At 40.6% G+C, this 20,940-nt stretch overlaps 1 protein-coding gene across 7 annotated transcripts in view; it reads right to left on the reverse strand.

Annotated features, from left to right (window-relative positions):
- Positions 1-20,940, reverse strand: part of APBB2 (amyloid beta precursor protein binding family B member 2) — a 161,947-nt gene that overhangs the window by 137,836 nt on the left and 3,171 nt on the right. The window contains exon 2 of one of the 7 annotated variants that reach the window (XM_084204888.1): positions 6,700-6,772. The exons of the other annotated variants lie outside the window; for them this stretch is intronic. The gene's annotated coding sequence lies outside the window, so the exon portion shown is untranslated. The remainder of the gene's footprint in view (positions 1-6,699; positions 6,773-20,940) is intronic. 7 annotated transcript variants of the gene reach the window in all.

Here is a 20,940-nt window from a genome sequence, read left to right on the forward strand (position 1 = left end):
CTCTCCACAAATCTGAACTACTATTAAGTTTTTACACCATGGAATCAAGCACAGAGTTTCATCACTAATACTTAGCTTTAATTCCATGCAGTTCCTATTTAAAAGTTAACAGGATGTACATGTGTACATAAAATGTGGACTAAAAAAAAATAAAAGAAAATAGAGTTCTCATGCTTGAGTCATTAGAGATGACATGTTTCTTGGCATAAAGCTAAATAAGGAGAGGGAAAAGAACAGGAACAGCTGGACAAGATCCAAGTTCTTAATGCTTCCAAAGCAACTGGCATTTACTGGCCAAAGAAGAAAACACTTCAAATAATTTCAGCCAAAATATTTTTTTTCTTCCTAATTCTTAAACAGCTGTGGTTACTAAGGCAAGACAACCTTATCCACCTGAACTGCCCTTCATTCTTTGAACTAGTGCACTGCGCAGGGTAGCATCAATGTGGATGCTCTTTACAAAATTCATTCAATGCAAAAAGAACTTGTACTGGACTGCTCTGTGGATACCACCAGCAACTGCCAAACCTGAACTTCTCCAAAGTAACATGGCCAACCACAACAGGCACACTGGTGTCTGAGAGCAGGTCTGTCAATCAGTAGACCCTGATGCATTTTAAATGAAGTGTGCTTTGTAATGCCCACACAGCCAAGGAGAAAGCAAGGACTGCTACATGCACCTCCCCAGGCAGCATGGGTTTGCCAAGATAACCAGATGATGGGCAGGTGGTGATATGCACAGATACCAAACCCTGGCTGGGAGACCAATTGCAAGGGTCACTAAAAGGGTTCAGTGTGCACAAGAGCAGAATGTGGCATCCTATCTCCCACATCCTTGTCTTTTGAAGTATCTCACAATGCAATGAGCTGAAAGGAAGGCTGCAGCAGAGAGATAAAACAGGTAGGAACCTCAGAAAATGACAGTTTCTGATGTAAAGCAGTATCTGACAGGACCAAGAGGAGTCTACAGAGAAACATAATTGACATGAATGGACAAGAAATAAACCAACAGATCTGAGTATTAACAAATGTGCACTAAATGCAAGTTTCTAAGCTAGCTCACAGGATTTTTAACTAAACCATTAATTATAACATTTAGAAAGGGACTCGAAACAGCTCAGCAAAAGGTTCAAGATACAGCCACGGTTTAAAAAGAACCTCAAATTCCATAGTTTGTGTAAACAGAACTGAGATGAAGAGTAATGTTAGCCTAATTAAGGTCTTCTAGAGGACACCAGTGCAGATTGCTTTTTTATAACATGCTGTGCTAGTCACATCAAAAGACAAGGTTACCTCTTTCATAAAGAGGTAACAAGTCTGGCTCTATGAATGGAAAAACCCTCAAAGTACACTGTCTTCCTGAACAATCCAAATCTGCTGAAATACACCCAAGCACAATAAGACAGAAAGCCATTTGGAAAAGGAAGCCTGGCAGTTTCTGCTTGCATATACAGAAGAGTCTCTGAGTATGTAAATACAAAAACTAATTCTGGCAGGAAGTCATGGAAGTATGGAACATTTTATGTGGGTATCAGGATCAGGAGAATTGTTCCATCTACACCAGGTTTATTACTAAGATTCATTTATCAACAATCAGGTCTACCTCTTACCATTACAGACCATGACAAAACAGTGGGAGAGATACGCATAAAACCCAGAGATGCTTCTACTTTTTCCTCTGGAAACATACAGCAGTGACACTTCATGGACAAGGTATTGAAAATAGAGGGACAGAGGGTCTGATCCACCCTGATGACCTCCCCAGTCTCAAACAGCACCACTCCATCTATCTGGCACAGATAGAGCTCATTCCACAGTGGGTCTGGCTCTGGTACCAGACAAAGGAGCCCTACACAGGAGCAGTAGTACCTGCTGAAAAACTGGAACAGATTTTGAAGAGAGAAAGGGTAGATTTAGACTGGACATAAGCAAAATATTTTTATTATGAGGGTGATGAGGCACTGGAACAGATTGCCCAGAGAAGTTGTGGATACCCCATCCCTTTAAATAAATGTTCAAGGACTGTTTGGATGGGGCTTTGTGCAACCTAGTCTAGCATAAAAGATGTCCCTGCCCACAGCAGTGGGGTTTTTGGACCACATGTTCTTTGAAGTTCCCTTCCAATCCAATCCAAAACATCCAATGACTCCATGATTCTACCTGCCCTATAATGTCCTCCCTGCCTTTCCTGGCTACCACCCATACAAAGCCAACCTGTTAGGGAAAACAAGAGAGCACCCACAAACAGTGCCAAGACACAAAAAGGTCCAAGATACACAAAGCCAACTATACAGAAAACTAGAAGGCCCTGCACACTGATCCTCATGCAAGTGGGAAGGACAGCTCCACATGAACAGCACACAAGGGTAACTCAGAGAAATGCTTAATTTCTGCAGAGCTGGCTACCTCTCAACAAGGAAAAATAGCCCTCCTTTGAATGCTTTCTGATCTTAGACCTACCTCTTCCATAGTTCTAAAATATTGACTGAAATGACACTTTGGTGCATCTGGAGATTTGTCAGACATCTATCCCAGCCACAGAGCTCCCCTCCTCCTTTTGTTGTTCCACACACAATATACACACCAGAATCCCCTCCATAAATTGTGCAAAGTTTAAATTGTTTCAGAAATTGCATGCTCAGCATCTGGGAACACATTTCTTAATGATCTTCTCACTACTCCCTGTGCTGCTGAAGACTTTTCAACTCATCCACCTCAGGAAGCATATATCTACCATGAGCAAAGATCTATTTTCTTGGAGAAAACATGTCCTAGCTTGAAGCTTAGATAAATCAATGTCCCTAAGATTAAATTATCTTGCTGCCCTCAAAACAAGCCCAGATGAATTTCTTTCCAGCTGAAAAAATAAGTTTTATGCCTTTTTCTGTCACTCTGCAAGCAAAACTATGATTAAATTTTTCTGCTGTTCAGAGTTAAGTGGTCCTTGAAAACCATCGAGATTTGTTACATCATCTTCCTTTCTATCCTAGGAAGGTAACCTGTATTGTTGACCAAGTCATTGCTTTTCCAGGATGTTAGCTCCTCCAGTGGGTAACCTCTTCTACCTCATCCAAATCCTACCTTCTCCTCAGGGTGTCCTTTTAAAAGTCCCTTTGTCCCAAGACATGGTCTCAGGACAAGTAATCCATCCTAGTGTGCAAGAGACCATTCACTTTCTCTCCCTACTGAAGGCCCAGACATCATCTCTACTCAAATCTCTCACTCTCCTCATACCAGTATCATGAGATTAAGTCCTCATACACGAAGAAAACCTCTCCATACCTGGGCAAAAGTTACTGCCCAACTATCCACCAAACTGCTTTGATAAGTCCCAGTGAGGGATGGAATATTCAGTAATGGAGCTACAGGAATGTCATGCCAATAATGGAGCCTCATACACAGATAATCACAGTAAAATACTAACAGACATGTAGCTTGTTATTTCCTTCCTTTTTTTCCTACCTGTTCCCACAAACAAGTGAAATACCAACACTTAACAAGTCTGCCTGGTTGCAAGATATGACTGCCATCACTGAAGGAGATGCAACTGAAAATCTTCCACTGTCCTCCCTTCAAACTCATCAACGCCAGTCATAAAAAGCACATTTCACTGCTTGCTGCTCTGCTCTACATTCACCTTTGGGCTCTGGTAGATTTTACTCTCTGAGAGACCAACCACTTCAGATAACAGCCTGTAGAAAAAGATGGCTTGTCCACATCTATGAGCTTCACCTTCATATTGAAGGTGATCCCTTCAGATCAAAGCAAAATAAAGACTTGAAGGGAGCAGTGCAAGTATCAAGAGACCAGTTCCCAACAGCTATCTGTACTCAAACATTCTGTGGAGTTGCTCATCACATAAGCCTATGATTAATGGTGTCCTGATGAAAATAGGAATTCAATTTCAATTCTTCTAGAATAGCCAGAGGCCTTGTGGTATTTTCAGGATGTCATTTTGGTGTCTGGACCTTTACACAGTCTGAAACAAAGAACAAGCACTTGCAAAAGAAAGATAAGGAAGTGCATGTACAGTCTGAGCACAAAATCTATGCTTCAGCTATAATGAAAGGGTGTTTCTGCCAAAAGCAAAGTCATGAAAACACAAGCAGGACACCAATGGGAAAATATAGGTGACTTCTGTGGCAAATTGTTCATCACTGCATACAACATTTCACTGTGGGCAGCACACTAGAAGGAGGGAAAAGCAAAAGGGAAAAAAAAAAAGGTGGGGAAAAATGGAGGTTAAAAACACTTAAAATGAGAACATTTTGACTTTCCTGAATTCCCACCCACTGCAAGGACTCAAGGTGCTCAAGGACCCCAGGCCAAACATGCTCCACTGAGGAGCCTTGTTAGATCTCTCCAGAAACAGTGAGGAAGTGTGCTCTCTCCATTACACTGGAGTGTACACCCTCCCCCTTACACAGCAGCTCTGCAGGTAAAGTGGAGGGAGCTGGAATCACTGACACCCTCACATGAAGATGTCAGAGCCCAGCATCTCAGTGGAAAGCCCCAGCCATGAGGTAGCTGCTTTTTGCAGATGCTGAGAGACAATGCTTCCATTCAGACAGAAGCAATATGCTAGCCCAGTAAGTTAAAGCCAGATTATTCTTTCCAATTGCTCCTTCCAGCACACTTTGTTCAATGGAAAGAAAATGAAAACCTAGAGAAGTTGTTGTATTTGTTATCTCTGCAGACTCACTGCAATCATAATTGGGCAGCCTAACTGCTCAGAAGATTGTGCCAGTGATTCAATTGCACTGCAATACAAACAAAGATATCTGCATAAAGTGGGCTGCAAAGTACTAAATATAAAGACCTAATGAAGTTATACATTTGTGCATCATTGCCCTTTCTAATAGAGTTTGGAAAATTGAAGGCAACATACTATTATATATCATGTGCTATTATTCACATAAGTGCCTAAATTACAGAGTTTTGGGAGATACTAGTTATATGCATATTAAAAAGTAATTTATTTCATCACATAATACACAGACCTCTTTCAAGACTGAAATAGGAAACATGAAAGCGACATCTGAATAGCAAGTCTCAATTAAAAATTATTTCTGCTGCCATAACAACAGCTTTTTCCTCCAGATTTTGGGTTCCCTTCTCACACTGAGCACAGCAGGAGGAGAATTTCTGAACTCTAATTCATGCTCTTTACATTTATCTTCTTCCAAAAAAAAAAGTGTGCTGAGTACAAACTGTGACAGGAGTTCACAACTTCTCAGAACACTGGATAAAATTGTTCATACCACTTAAGTACAAAGTTAGAGGACCTGAATAAATCAGGTTTAGAGTAAATGTTTAGACTAGAGGCTCTTGAGATCAAGGGGGAGGTAAACATCCACACCAGACAGAGCAGAGATACAAAACCCATTATTTAGAAGCAGAGGACACCCTGAAATGTGCAAAGGATGTTTAGATGTAGGGATACAACTGAATTAGCCTTTGCAGCACTTGTGATGGAGGCCTTGGCTCACCTTGCACACACAGGGATGAAGATGCTGAGTAGCTGTCAATCATATGTCCCTTAATGAAGCCCTGGTGTTATTTCACACTTAGCTATCATATTTTGGTTTACTTCCTTGTTATTTTCACCTTGTGCCTAATTGATTACAAGCGTGGCTACCACTGGAATTTGTTCAGCTTCACTGTAGCCTGGCCAGGGGGAGCAGCCAGCCCCCAGCACCCCACCAGCCCCTCCTTCAGCCGGGGAATGGGGACAAGGAGCGATGCCTGGGCACAAAGGATACTCCAGGTCAGCTGACCTCTGGCACTCTGCAATCAGCTGCTCCACAATAAATTTTTTCCCACCCTGTGAACACCAATTCCCAAGCCCCAAATTCAGGGTTTGATGAGCCTAGCTTTTCAGAAGCCATTTAATATCAGCAATGGCTTTCTACACACTCCCTCCCTTCCCCCTCAAAGGATTTCACACAGCTTCAAGGAGACAGACGAAAGCTTCCTCTCAGAATTTAAATATAAATTTATATTCAAACCAGACTTAATTACTAAACTGCAGTTTGTTTTATGTAAAAGGATTTGTCTTTATCATAGAAACCACAGCTGTTAAAACAGAGTCTGATAGTACTCTTTTCCTATCATCACTATTCCTTTATTAACCACAGTGTATATCTTTTATCTTAACTGCCAAAAACCAAGCTCTGAAGTACTAAGCTGCACAACTTCTACTCGAGTTAAGAAGGCTATTACCATCCTCACAGCACAGATACATCAACCACAACTACCCCAACACTGCACAACACTGAAGTGACATAAGCAACATCTTTCCCAAATTGTTCTTTTAATCATTCAACACGCGTGTCCTCAGCTAGAGGCACCAAGCAGAATGCAACCCTCCTCCACAAGCAGCTTTTACAACCAAGGATGCCACACACTGTTTTTGTAATAGCAAGAGACAGCACCAAGTTAGAGTGCAGCTGGCTGCAGTGAGATGCCTGTTTTTCTTCCTTTGACTTCTCCACGTATTCTTTTCATCTGTGCTCAGTGATGTGGGCTTGAAGCTCTTGAAAAAGAACATGATCTAAAACCACACACTACATTTAGTCTGAAGGTTTTCAAGTGTTTGAAGGTTTTCAAGAGATTTCTTTTGGATTTAACAACAAGCTTTTGGAAGAGCTAACAGCAGCACCCTTCTTGTATCCCTGCAGATGGGATGGCTGTACTTACATCTAGTCCCCAAACCTTCACTTTATAACCTCCCCCAGCTTCTCTGCCTCAAATCTTCAGAAGTGCAGGGAGTCTGGAAAGAAATGGAATAGAGAAAAATAAAACAAATGAAATTTTTAGCCTTTTTTTAAACCTCTCTTAAATGAATTCTTAAGTTTATTTCAAAGAAGAGTGCAGTTTCCCAGGCACACCAAAAAAAAAACCAACAAACTTTTACAATGAGAAAGGAGTTGGAACAGAATACCTCAAAATTATTTGTTTTAAAGAGCTGAACAGGAAGTTCATGAAAGGTATCCTTAGCCATGAACACTTTGTGGTCTTCATTGAAATGTACTGATGTATTACAACTTCGGCCAAACTTCTAACTGCACATACTTCAGGGCATTAGGTAATTTCAGAAAAGAAGCCCTCTTTTTAACTCAAGATCACACAAAATCTTAAATTTTAAGAAAATCTCCCCATTCTAACCTAAAACCACCACTCAGCAAGAGGGAAAACTTCTCCATGACAGCACTGCCTCTTGTGTTGCCATTGAGCTGGTGGGTTTTCCCTACCTCGGTGGCCATAAAGATCCATGCTGGAGAAGAGGATGATGAAACACAGAAGTAACACCAGCCAGTGTCTAGACAGTGACTTCCCATGCAAGCCTTTCTTGTTTCTAGGCTGTGGTTTCTAGGCTGTGGTAAAGCCAGATTGATAAAAGGTGTTGAATAGCAGCTAAAGGCACTCTGGAAAACAAAACACCGCAGCAACAGGAGTCGAGCCAAACTCAACTGCCTGTGTTTGCAAACCCCGCCAGGAGCATAATGACCACTGTAAAATGTAGCTGTCCTCACAAGGCAAAGGAAAATGCTCCTGAGCACACGCTATTCAAAGCCGGTAACAGCTTAGGCTGCCAGGCTGCTAATTCCTTCAGTTTGTAAATTCTTAAACAATCTGTTGACTAGTGTTTCAAGGAGAAATAGCCTGGCACTCACTCCAAGTCTTTTCTTCACTTAACCATCCGTAATAAAAGAAGAGTTGACCTGCATGTAAACCAACAACCATCCAGAGGAATTTCCCTCCTGCCAATTCCTGGATGTCACACAGCCCTGTAGATGTATTTACCACTAGTTATCTTTTGTATGATCAAACACTAGATTGCAGCTGGTACTTTGAGCACCAGTGCTAAGAATCCAGGTGGAGAAATTTCCCCAGGGACTATGGAAAGCAAGGCCTTAAGGGCACCTATATCTCAAATCTGACTCAGTAAGAAAAGATAGATGTGTAACTATTTTACTACCAACTGAACATTACTCAAGCCACCTCCCTCCACTTTTGCCCCCAAAACAAACAAGCACAATTACCAAGTATTTGAAATATGCAGGAATCCTTGCATAAACTAAAAACATCCTTAGAGCATGTGTTAAATTCCCCAGCACTGCCAATGTAGACAGATCCTTTCGTGATCAAGCACAAAGAGGTTATGCAGGAACTGAAGGCAGGCACCTTCATGGAAGATACACAACTTTCATAACTCCTTTGTTCTGGTGTCTTGCAACACAAATAATTTTATTGGTCACTAAATACTATGTTTCTACATAACTTTAAAATTGTTCCACAATACAGTGTTTTTCTCAATATAATGCTTTCCTTTACCAACACTAAAAACACAACTTAAGTAAGGCAGTTTAATATGACCTTAATAGAGAATGAGGTGAATTTAACAGTAACCTTTAATTATTTGCTGGGGCGGGGGGGGGGGGGGCGGAATTAGAACTAATCAGCCCCACTGAACTTTCCTATCCATTTCAACCTGGGGGAAAGTTTTACAGCAGGAAAGGGTTTGCTAATCTTTATTTCTGGTCACACAAGGACATGAACAATGCTTCTACAGGTTACCCACTAGGGAGGGAGGAGTTCTGCCATAATTGCAGTTAAAAGGTACCTCTGTACAGAGAAACCTCAAATAACACTGCAAGTTTACATCTGCCTTGGCAGGGAGCAAAACACAAAAAGGGAAACAGGGAGAGATGTTTATAGTCCAACCCACCACTGCAGAGTGAAATATCAAACAGCACATATGCTTACAGCTCCTCTGCTCTGTGCCACAGCTTCCCTACTCCCGTTGCATCATGTACAAAACCCATCAGTAATTGTCTGTGTGGAAGGCAGGAGCACAGCAACAAAGCCATGCTTTTTTTGAATGCTGCTCTGTATCAAACCCACTGCAGTCAGTTAAGCATTGCAAAACACTTTTGAGTCCAAACACAGCTACTCTACTCCACAACATACTGCAGATTATTTTAGAAGAGGAGGAAAGAAAAAAAGCAAAGTCAATAAATCTTTAGCTGAGGGCAATTTTACCTTGTGCTTTGCAGCTGCTCTATAGCAAAAATTATGCTTTATAGCAAGAATTAAGGGAATATTTTCAATTAAAGTGTATCTTGATCTCAAAACATCACCAATCTGATTCAAACTCCAGTCCCCCCCCCATCAGAGAAGTAGTTTCTCATGGGTTTTGGTTGGATGTTTATAATTTTTTTAAAGTACCAGCTGAAACTGGGACTAGATGCATTTCTCTGAAAAATAATCCTGAAATTACAAAAGTCTCGCTGTCCGCCAGGAAAGAACATCAAAAACATGCTCCAACTTGGCTGATGCTTGGACACTGCCAGCCTAAAGCCAAAGTGTTCAGAGCCAGATACTTCAAGGAAGAGAGAAGCTGTCCATGCACTCTTCGTTGTGCAATGACCCAATGCCAAGACCCAATGTCCAGTTTGGGGAGGGAAGAGCCAAATTTTGTATGAACAAAGTGACATGGCTTTTAAACATAATTCAGGGCCGACTTACATCAGAGAAGTACTTCAGCACATCGATTCTACTAGCACCTGTAGGCCAAAATTAAAGTACTGAAGACATTAAAGTACTGCCTAAAATGCAAAAGCAAAGCCAAAGGAACTACATACTGCTAAGAGAAATGAAAAAATATTATCCAGACAGGTAAAAATGTTTTCCCAGAACACCAAAATCCCTGTTGTCACTTAATAGCAGTAACCCAAGCTATTCAGATCCAAAGGTTTTTTAGGAGTTTTGGAAACAACATCTTTTACAAAATTAAGAATGCACAATGCCATATTTAACTCCTGGCCATGACTGACTCAAATCTTCTCCTCCATCTTATCTTAGTCATGCCAATTACAATGTGTTACTCAGAATCAGCATACCACCCATCAGTAACAAGGGTAGCAAATGCTTTTTTTTAGGCAGGAAAAACTTATCTTCTACACTGTTCTTTGAGTCTAACACAGGATAGATCTTACCACATGTATTAAAGGTTCACCATTGACTGTCTACATAAAATCTTGAATTGCTGCCATAAAGATTTCAAATACAGTAGAGAAGCTAATCCTCATTCTTGCTCTAACATCTTCTCTGTCAGCCTTACAGAGTTGCCCAGATTTGCCATGCAGATCTGCATGGAACAAGAAGAAGAGACACGATTTGGATCATCACTCCCTATCTTCACAGGCTGGAGATGGCAGCCCATAACTTACATACCATGAACTGGGGAAAGCTGGCAGTAGGGAAATCCTAGTACTGCTCCTAGGACTGCCCATCCTTCTCCAGCACCATGTTCAAAGATACAAATCACTTACACACAATAATGCTACACTGACACTTAAAAACATCAGGGAGAGGAGATGTCCTTTGGTATTTTTAAGGCAGGCAACTCTAATATATAAACTAAGCCCTAAACCTGGGGAGTTCCAGGTCACACACAACACAGCTATGAAATTTATAAATTCAGATCATGATAGTATTTAATAAATACTAATGTATAATACAACCTTCTGTATTTAACACACTGTTATTATAATTATGTATGCAGTGAAATCCTTGCCAAAGCTTTTGCAGCAAGCAACACCAAACTCTGCTGAAGCTTTTGGAATTCACCTCCGAGCAGCCAAATAGGAAGCTGCCACCAGGGTTTGGGAAACCATAAAGCCACAAGCAGTTCAAAGCCAGGAACTATAGAGCACTTCTCCCTTTTCCCAGGCTGAGCAAGCCTGTCCAGTCATTCTTTGTGCCACTTCCAAAGACAATTAGCAAAATCTTGTTTCAATTAGCTTTTTCAGAGCTATAAGCACAAAGAGTACAACTTCAGAAAGAAGAGGTGAGATCAAAAACATCAGAGCAATGAAAGACCAGATAAAGCAAGGGACAAGAAATCCCAAAGTGTGTCCCCCCAAAATGCTGAGTACTGTGTGGGGTAAAGCCAATGCTTGTGTTCAGAACAACGAGCCTTCCAACCCCAAGTTGGATTTCAAATTATCTTTCTCAGTTCTCATTATTAAAATTATTAATTTCTTCCTAGAGAAGAACTCTACAGTATACTGTATAATGGCTCTACTTCTTCTGTATAAGGGTTAGATACATCTGCAACATCTTATTTAGTACCAGCAAGATTAATGCACCCTTTGAGCACTCCTAACTTCTGGTTGACAATTTTTTTTTTGCAACATCCCACCCCTAGTCTTCCTCAATCTAGGCATCCCTTTGGCTCTTCTATTATTTCCCCTTTAGTACAACCCTTAACTGCTTTGTAACTCAGACAATTGTGATAACAAATGTTTTATTAAAGACCAAATGAAAAAAAATTATTTATCCCGACTCATATCTTAAGGTAGGGAAAAGAAAATAAAGGGTCAGTTACTCTGACATAGTCCACCAACAGATTAACTTATGTTGCATTTTGTCCCATTTTCCATACATGGCTTTAACTATTCTTTCCTTTAATATATGTTTTAAAATTTAACAGTCTGACTATTTCTTCTGTAAACACACACTGTGCTTCAAACACACCAGGGGGCTGTTACCACTTTGGAAAATAAATAACTTTTACACATGTTTATTTTCTATTTGAACCAAATCAAGAAATATGCAAAGAATGAAGATGCAATACTTCGTAGCTCAGAGTAGAGGTTTAAAAAAAAAAACACCCAAAACCCCATGCAGTTCTCTTTCACAGAGTCCACAAGAAAGATGGAGAAAGAAGATATCATGACAGGAAAAGGGAAATGGCTTCAAACCAAAAGAGAGCAGGCTTAGAGTAGATATAAGGAAGAAATTCTCCATTGTGAGGGTGGTGAGGAACTGGAACAGATTGCCCAGAGAAGCTGTGAATGCTCAGTCCCTGGGGAGGTGTTCAAGGCCAGGCTGGATGGGGCTTTGAGCAACCTGCTCTAGTGAAAGCTGTTCCTGCCCATGGCAGGGGGGTTGGAACAAGAGTTTTGACATCCCTTCCAACCCAAGCCATTCTAAGATTCTATACAGAAAGTAAAAAATATGGTTAGTCACCCAAGAAAATAACAGCTTTTCCTACAGCTTCTGTTTCACTTACTACAAGAAGCAGCAGTCTGCTGAGAAGGAGAAATTCAAAAGTTTCTGTTTTCCCTCTCAATAAGAAAAGTCACCTCAAGGAAATCCACATTTTTTGCAACAAAATATACCTATTAATTTTTTTTCCTTTACAAAATACCTAGTATAGGGCAACAGCAATGCTATCTCTGTAACCACCAGTAACCACCAACACTGGGAATTAGTCAAGCAGCTAATTGCAACAAGCACAATTGTGTCACAGGCCTTGAGAGGTGTTAAGTCACTTCATGCTGGGGAAGAGGCACGTGAGACCTTTCAGCTCAGTTGGCAGCTTGCAGTGCTCGTCCTCTGAAATCCCACACTGCTGCACCGAGATAACAAGTACGTGTTTGTACAAAGGGGTCACTGATGTGAAATTAAGCCGCCAAATTTCAACCAATTTTGATACCTAAGAGCATGAGAATTAATTCATTGGGGTAAAGCTCCGCTGCTTTCATATTCTAAGTTTAGTTGGAGCAGCAATTTATGCTCAGTATGCTGAAAGGTTACATACACATGACAGTCTTAATAACAGTCACTCAAAAATTCACAGAAAAAAAGCCCCAGTACTATTGTCACTATGCCTGCCTGGATGCACAGGCAGTGTGTAACCTCTCTTTTATAGCACTGAAAATGTGGCACACAGGTAATTGAAGCATCAGAGTTCCTTACTACTACTATTACTACTACTACTACTAATAATAATAATAATATGATCCCACATTTGATGGTTGGCTGCAGCTTAATGAAACAGAAGAGCAATTAATGATTTAGACAAAACTGGGATGGAAGCTAAAAATAAGATTTGTTTCCACTAGACAAAGAAGGAACTAACTGATAATGATTACCTGTGAATATTCAGGAAAACAGATAATCTGTGATAAAAGCAATTTTCAAAGTGTATAGTATACCATCATCACTTCTAGCTCCTACTTTTATCCTCAGGAAAAAAAAAAAAAGAACTGACTAGCTTCTTTTGTATTACCAATGGCCCTACTCAGAAAATTATTATGGCAATTACTCCTTCTTTTAAAAACCACCTTTTATATTTCTTAATGCCTTCTGTCCTTATAATATGGGCCAGCAGTCAATTACCATCTCACAGGAGTAAAGTCCAAAACATGCCACTTGCCTGAGTGGTGGCATCAACAGACCTCCTTTGGCAACACAACCACTGATGACATGCAACTTGCATGCAAAATTTTCAGCTCAAAAAATTAATACAGTTTAAGAAACTCATCTATCACAATCAGTATTGGGGGGAAGCCCCATCAGTGTGGTATGACCTAAACACAGCATCTACCTAACAATTTCTTTTAGAATGCAGGGAAAAAAACCCAAAAGACTTGCTGTTCTCCCTCCTCCCCTTCTACTGTGATTCATTTCTGAAGACAAAACTTCTCATTTCTAATATACATTAAATGTTTATGCTTGCCTGACTCGATGTGGAAAGGAAAGCATAAAAAGAGTAACTGGGTCAAGGATGTAATTATCAAAAGTTGTATTAATGTGGTGAAATCCATGTGACAACAGGAAAACCAGCAGATCTAAAAATTCCTGTTGGCATGCTATTTCTGAACTTTGTACTCAGAGCATCTAATTTGAAAAGCACTTTGCTTTTCTCTTCAAAGATAAATGTTTTAAGAAAAAGGTTGTTTTAAACACAGATATTTTTATACTGTGCAAAAGCATGGAGTAAATGAGAGAAAGGAGCGTGTAAAAGCCTCCTAGCACTACTTCTCTTTGGAAGCAAGAAGTGAATTTTGTGATCTTGATTCTGACAATAAGCTGCTGTTCTAAAGTGAGCTCAGTTTCTGAAGCCATCCCTGGTGACCCTTAAGATAACAGCACTAGAGCTAGACTTCCCAGTAGAGCTGCGTTTTTTTTAAATACTTGCTCCCCATGAGATGGTATCCAACCCATACTGTCGTTTCACTACAGTGCTTTGCCTCTGTGTGCTCTGCCTCAGCAAACACTCTGAAAACCTATCTACTTCACCTTGTAAAATTGTGATGTGCTCTTCACACACAAAAGTGTATTGCTTCAAATTGAAACATTTTATCAAGTTTATGATATTCTGTTGCTTTCTAGTTATGGCTAAAAACCTCGACAACATCCATTTCAAAAGCACCAATAATTTTACTACCATTTCCTGTATGCTGTGCAGATACCATCTGAGGTAAGAAAGCATTAGCCTCCACAAGAGTCAAGCATTCCTGTGTGCACCGCCCTGTTTCAAAGAAAAAGTTCTTTCAGCCACAGCTTCTCAGAGAGGTAGAAACATGGCTAATCAATGAGCCTGTCACACTCAGCTTACAAGCCTTTGGAAAACACTAGTTTTTAATCATCCACTTTTACCAACCAGCTGTGGCTACTTGACAAGCTTTGCACAGGGTCTCTCATGGCCTATTAAAACTCCTTGCTGTGCTGTGAAAGCATTTGAGGTAGCTTATGCTTCTGAATTAGAGATAATAAATGCTACAGACACTACTACATTAGGAATAGCCAAGGAAATGCAGAGAAACATAGCTTGCAGGTGAAACTCCCATGTGGAAACTTCAGTTTCTGCAAAACAAAACACAATTATTTGCAAATTTGGTTACTTAGAATCTTACAGGATAAACCCTGGCCTGTCCTTGAAACAGACTAGGAGATGAAAGAAAGAAACCTAGAAAACATTTTAAAATGGATTTATTTGTACTTTGCACAGACTATGCCTCCCCACTGCTCCACAGAAGAGTTTTATATCCAGGTTAGTGTCTAACTCTGTGCAAGTGACTTAGGCTTATTTTGCTGCTGCATTTCACAGCAAATCTCATCATCTAGCTCCTCTGTGTAATTAAAATTCCTCTTCATCTATTTATGTACTAGCTTCTGCCTCCACCTGAGTCCTCTGGCAGGTGCTTTCCTGAGCCAGCCTTTGGGAGCACCAGTATCTTTTTGGAATTGCAGGGTATATGTGTCACTCTCCTTAGAGCATCTCCTCTGTCAGTTTAAAATCTATTCAAATTCAGTTTCATCCTCTACTATCAAGGATCTAGAATTTCAACACCTCCTTTCAAGCTCACCTTGCGCAAGGAGGATACGCATCCTGCCATAACAGCACACTGCATCTATCCATGCTTAAAATATTTGCTTGAAACCTCAACTCAAAGAACAGCCCCAGAATGGGGAAAGACCTGCTCCCTGCTTGAACACCGTCTGCCTGAGGAAGTTATCAAGTATTTGCACTCAGCAGCAGGGAAAACTCAGGACAGGCTCACACTGTGTGCCAAGCAAGAGTGCTCTAGGAGAACTCAGGACATGCTTTCACTGCGTGCCACGGAAGAGCTCTCTAGGACAGCCTGGTGACACTGTGCCAAAAGTATCCACCCTTTACTCTGAGAGAACTAATGACACTAGAACAAACATCAGCAGCCTGTGAATTTTCCATCCCTGTACTGCAGCAAAGGCAGTAGAGGCAGCAGAAGCTAAAGCTCAACACTAGCCAGGTTTGAAGTCAGATCAGCATGTCCTGAATCAGCCCCACACTGTCCAGTCTTGGTTTTACAGCCAGCATGCTGTGTGGGCTGACAGCCTTATTTTGAACCTTTGCATACGTGTTATTTAACCCACAGATTTAAAACAACCTTGGGACTTACAGACATGAACCTTAACAGCTTTCGAGGAGTAATAGGATTTATCAGGCCAAAAATTAAGGGGTTACAAACTCAAATTTCTGATTTATAGCAGAAGCTCATATTTCCTAATTTAAGTCCTAGTGCAAGCTGGGATACCAGATCAAGTGCTATTTTTTCCAGCTCTATATTTACACTTCAAGGACTATGTAGAAGCACAGAGCAGAAGCAAAAATTCAGCTAAATGCCTCAATTGTGAGTCTTTTGGAGAAGGTTCAGAGAAGTTTGGGTTACATGTCTTCAAACAGGTTTTCAAAGCAGTATAGATCTAGACATCCATCACAACTCAAGGACGTAGAGGACTCAAACTTTAAATTTAGGAAAATAATAGCTTTACCTTGCATATGCACAGAAGCTTAGAAAAGCATGGAGACAAAAAAAAAGGGTTTCTCTTCTGCTCTAGCAGGAGGGGCAGCTAAAGAATTTCAGCCTCACCCATGCAAAATTAGATATTTATTTTGGATAAATCCCACAAAATGTTTTCCGCCCAGCCAGCACTCCTACCTGCTGGTTTGGCAGCAGCAGAGGCAGGCTCTGTGCTGCAGGATGGCAGGCAGCCAGCCACCAACTCCTGGGCCTCTCCACACTGGCAGGGTACACTGCTCAGTGAAGCCTCGGGGTTACTGCAAGGCAAGGGCAGAGACAGCTCTCAGCTGCCACATCTCTGAGGCTACAAGGGCCTCTGCTACCAGCGAAACAGCAAATTTAGGGATGTACCTTGCCATACCCTGCCTGTCAGCTGTTCCCTTCCCTGTAACATGTGCACACCCATTGGAAAGGAGGGAGAACAAACATGACCTCCTGACTTGCTGGTTGGACCAGGGAAGCACTGAGGGATCCCCCTGTTTTCTGCCTAAAAACAAGCAAGTAAAACCCTATCACATCATTGTATGTGTTCCTACACACTGGCTGACCAAAAGCACAGCATGGAGACTATATTTCAGAACCAACATGCAACATATGCTGGCTGAGTTTTAGCCCAAAGCAAGATAGAAAACAGAAATGTGACACCTGCCTGAGGAACAAGCCTTTAACCATGGTCTGAGGACCCCCTGACTTCAGGATTTTTTTGGCATCAAGCCTCATTGGTATCCCTCAGAGTCTCCCAACTGCCCCTCTTGATTCCTCTCCCCACACAGACTCCTCACTGAGAGTCCCTGAATTTTCTGTGATCTGCCATCAGGAGTTACACTTCAGTGCAAGGGCATCACAATATTGACGTGCTGTTAGGATGCAAAGATAAACTTCCCAGGGAACACTTAAGCCATTTCCCTGACAAACAGCACCATCTTTATCACATTAGGACATATATATATTGGTTTTCAGAAAAGAATTACTGGTCCCTCAATGCTGATATGCCTCCACCAGAAAGCTTCCTATATTTTGGCAGATACAGAATCATCATTTTTACCCACATTCAAATCTGTACTTGCAAAAGGGAATATACAGGATATTTCACAGAAAAACTTTACACATGTCACTGCTAACCTAACAGCATGCAAAGATTATAAAAATAAGGTTAAACCACACATACATAATTAAGCATTGTTTGCTAGCAGCTCTTGCACATACTTAAATAACAACACATGCTTAAAGCCAACATTATTTTGTGTTACTTCAATATCCTTTGCTAGTTCTCTTAACAACCTACAAAGTTATCTAACAATAAGTCCAATCTCAAATGTTTTCAAGAAGCAAACTTCAAATAATTAAAAATATGGTTTTTTTCTAATATTTCTCTTTTCAAATACACAAGCTTCATCAAACATTTTTCCTAAATTGGAGAACTTTTTAAGATAATTAATGTCAAACTTCTCAAAAAAATTTTTAAATCCTGTTTGTCTGAGTACATGTATCTTTTCATATACAACTGTGTTAAATCATTCCCTTTACTGACGGTTCCTGTGCTGTTTCACTGTTTTCTTGAATTATGGTGGAAAAAAGAGGGAAGAAAAGAAAAGAAGAAAAAAAAAAAAAGAAGAAAAAGGCAAGCAGGCTCCCACACAACTCGAAAAATATGAGTTATTTCCCAACCTGCCACTCTACCAGAGTGCCTGACTTGGTGGGATCTCACATTCCACAAAGGTTTTACACCCACATGGGTATCAGGGGAAAAAAATAAACCCAAAAAACCCCATCAACAAAATACCATTGAGATCTGCCTCTCCTGCTCACACAGGAGGCATGCAGGGTGCCAAGGAGACAAGATCATCCCATAGTGATGAAGGTTTTCTTAATGCCATGTGCACCCAAACACCCAGGCTGCCTGCTGTATTTCCTTCCAAATGAATCTTGCTCTAAGTTCATAGATTTATTTTATACAGATTCCTATGTATCTCCAACTCACACAATGTAATTAAACTTTCTTTCCATTATGCCGCATTTAAATCCCAATTTGATCTGTCAAGTGCCAAGTTCTCCATGGGAGAGCATTCCTCCTCTTTATTTCTCTTCCTTGCAGCTCTCTTTCATGTTTCTTGGTTCTTCTCTGCACAGCTTTCTCCACAGCTACACAGTTCAACACCTTGTTAAGAAATATCTCTTCCTAACAATAAACCTCTTTGCAAATAGAATTAACAAGGCAAGTGTAAACACAAGAGCAATGAATTAGTTGTCATATTTACCCAACCTACTGCTTACACTTCCTTATGATGTGGAATTAGTAGTTTGGGTAAATGAAATTCTGTATTAGATACATAGGATAGCTTAATGCCAAGCTCCTAATTTGCAGCATTCTGCAGTGGCTTGTAGGAACCCTGCAGCATCTCCCTTCAATTAATCTGAGAAATTATACTTACAAGGCTTCCAATAAAGTCTTAACTGACTTGTGGCAATATTAGTCACACTAATGACTGCCATTTAATAACTGTGTGGAGGGCTTCCTATCCTGAGAACACTGCAAAGAAAAGATATGTTTGTACAACAGATGACAACAAAATACATAAAGCTTATGGTAGCTTCTTCTGCTAAAACAAGTTAATTCATAAAGGTAAAGCTAACGCCTGTCAATTTCCTTCTCTTTGGAATTTGCCCTTCACACACAGTAGTTACATCGGGGAACCTCTCTTCATAACCAATTAATGGACATAAGGAAAAAATCAGTTGTGACTAAGAGAGTACTGCATGAAACATATTTTAACACCAACATTAAATCCAAATGTTATTTTTAAACACATCATCTACACTTGAAATCTGCAGAAGTACTTTAGAAATGTTCCTTTTGGTACCTTCAAAAATTAAACTGCACTTGCACTAAAGGCAAAGAAAAACAAACCTCCAACAAAACAACTAAACACACTGCAAAATTGCTTAAAAGCATATCATAGTGAAGCATGACTAGTGCTTCCAGGAGGGTTTTCCCAAAGGCAGACAGAGCTGATACTTTGTCTGACAGGGTATATTATCTCGAGTGCAACGTAATCCAGCAAGGAAGACAAAGGAAAAAAAGATTTCCCTTAAGTCTTCTCCAGAAAATAAGAACAGCCAAACAGTAATAAATCACAGAGTTATAACTCCATTTTGGCATAGCTACAGGAGGACACCACTGAGATTTTAGTGGAGGTTTTTAAATTGTGAAGTCAGACAGATTAAACTGTCAAATATAAGTCTGCCAGGAGTTTGCTTAAAGTACTTTACAGCCATAGCACTATACATAAGTTAAAACAAACCAGAATTACAGACACTGGCTATCTGGGACTGAGATCAGAAGAAAAATTTGCATATTTTATTTTCTAGGAAGCCTCCCTCTGTCACATATAACTTTCAATGCACTACTACTCAAGTTAGTAGCTTACATTCATGAATTCCTAGACTGAACTGTGCCTGCCTTCATTCATCTGAGATCAGTGCTCAGTATCAAATGCAGCAAAGACTACTGATAAAGGCACATACTTGCATCTAGTTAATCATTCTAATTGGTATGCAGACCACTTTAAAAATGCACTAATCAGTATTACCCTCAGATGCAGGGTTTGTTCAGCAGTAAAAGTAATGATCTAAATACTTACCCAAACAAATATATTTTCAGGGAAGGCTGAAGTTAATGGGAGACAGAACTTTGAGGCTGACCTTAGATCTCCAGCTAAATCGAGTTTCATCTTTTTAAGGCTTAAAGAAATCCACTTTCTTTAACAAGGTTAACTCACTATCCTGAGAGTGATGGAGGCCAAGTGCCTGCTGCCTTTGTCAGGGCAGACTCCTACATTCACTTCCCATTGCCTTGCTGCAGGGTCTGCTCTTACACCCTTGGCAACAGACTTCAGCAACCAGGACCTCCCAGATGAGGCACAGATAAACCAGTGGTCATCAGCAATCCCAGGGCACTCTCCACAACACAACAATTCCCTCAAATTCTCCTGCCAGAGTTCTACAGCCTCCTACCTGTAACACCCCTTGCAGGTGAATGGAAAGTGGCAAAAGAGACAATAATCTCAGCAGGGATCCAGGGGAAGCCAAGCAGAAAGCAGGAATTCTTTTCACAGCCAGAAGCAGACCTACAGACAAGCAGCACTCCTGGCTAAAGGCCCCAGGAGGCTGCAGACCAGACAGGAATTTGGAACCAAAAGCCACCAAATGTTTTGAAGGGAAAGCTTGCACCCAACTCTGGTAACAACAAGCTGAGAACAGCCAGAGCTTCAGAGAGTGTCTATAGAGGAGGTTTTGAATAAGGGCATCCTGTTCTTATTTTTCCTTTGATATTTGCTTTCACGGTGACAGAAAAAAAAAAAGAAAACGGAAGAAAGAAAAAAGGTTGCAGAAGACAACAGATTACAAGGGAAGCAGGCTGAAGGGTAAAAAGAATTAGGCAATTAAAGCAGGACACCACACACAGCATTCCAAAAACACCCTCTGCTCTTCAAGTCTCTGGGGACAGCATAGATCAGTGCTCTGTCCAAAGCATAATGAGACAAGGAAACAGGCACAGAGGTGCTGGGATACGGGTCATCATGAGAAGCAGTCAGGTTCTGCTGACAGTCACAGTACTCATTATACAGCATCTGCGGCTGGTTGCATTCCTTGTTGCACACACAATATTTTTTAAACCAACTACAGACCTCATACAGGTTCAACTACTGCAACCACCATGCCAGATAACTCAGCTATTCTACAGGACAACAAATGAGACAAATCCCATGCACAACTAGCTCCACTAGACTCATTTTCA

This window comes from Fringilla coelebs, assembly GCF_963513975.1.
Source record: "Fringilla coelebs genome assembly, chromosome: 4".
NCBI classification, from domain to species: domain Eukaryota; kingdom Metazoa; phylum Chordata; class Aves; order Passeriformes; family Fringillidae; genus Fringilla; species Fringilla coelebs.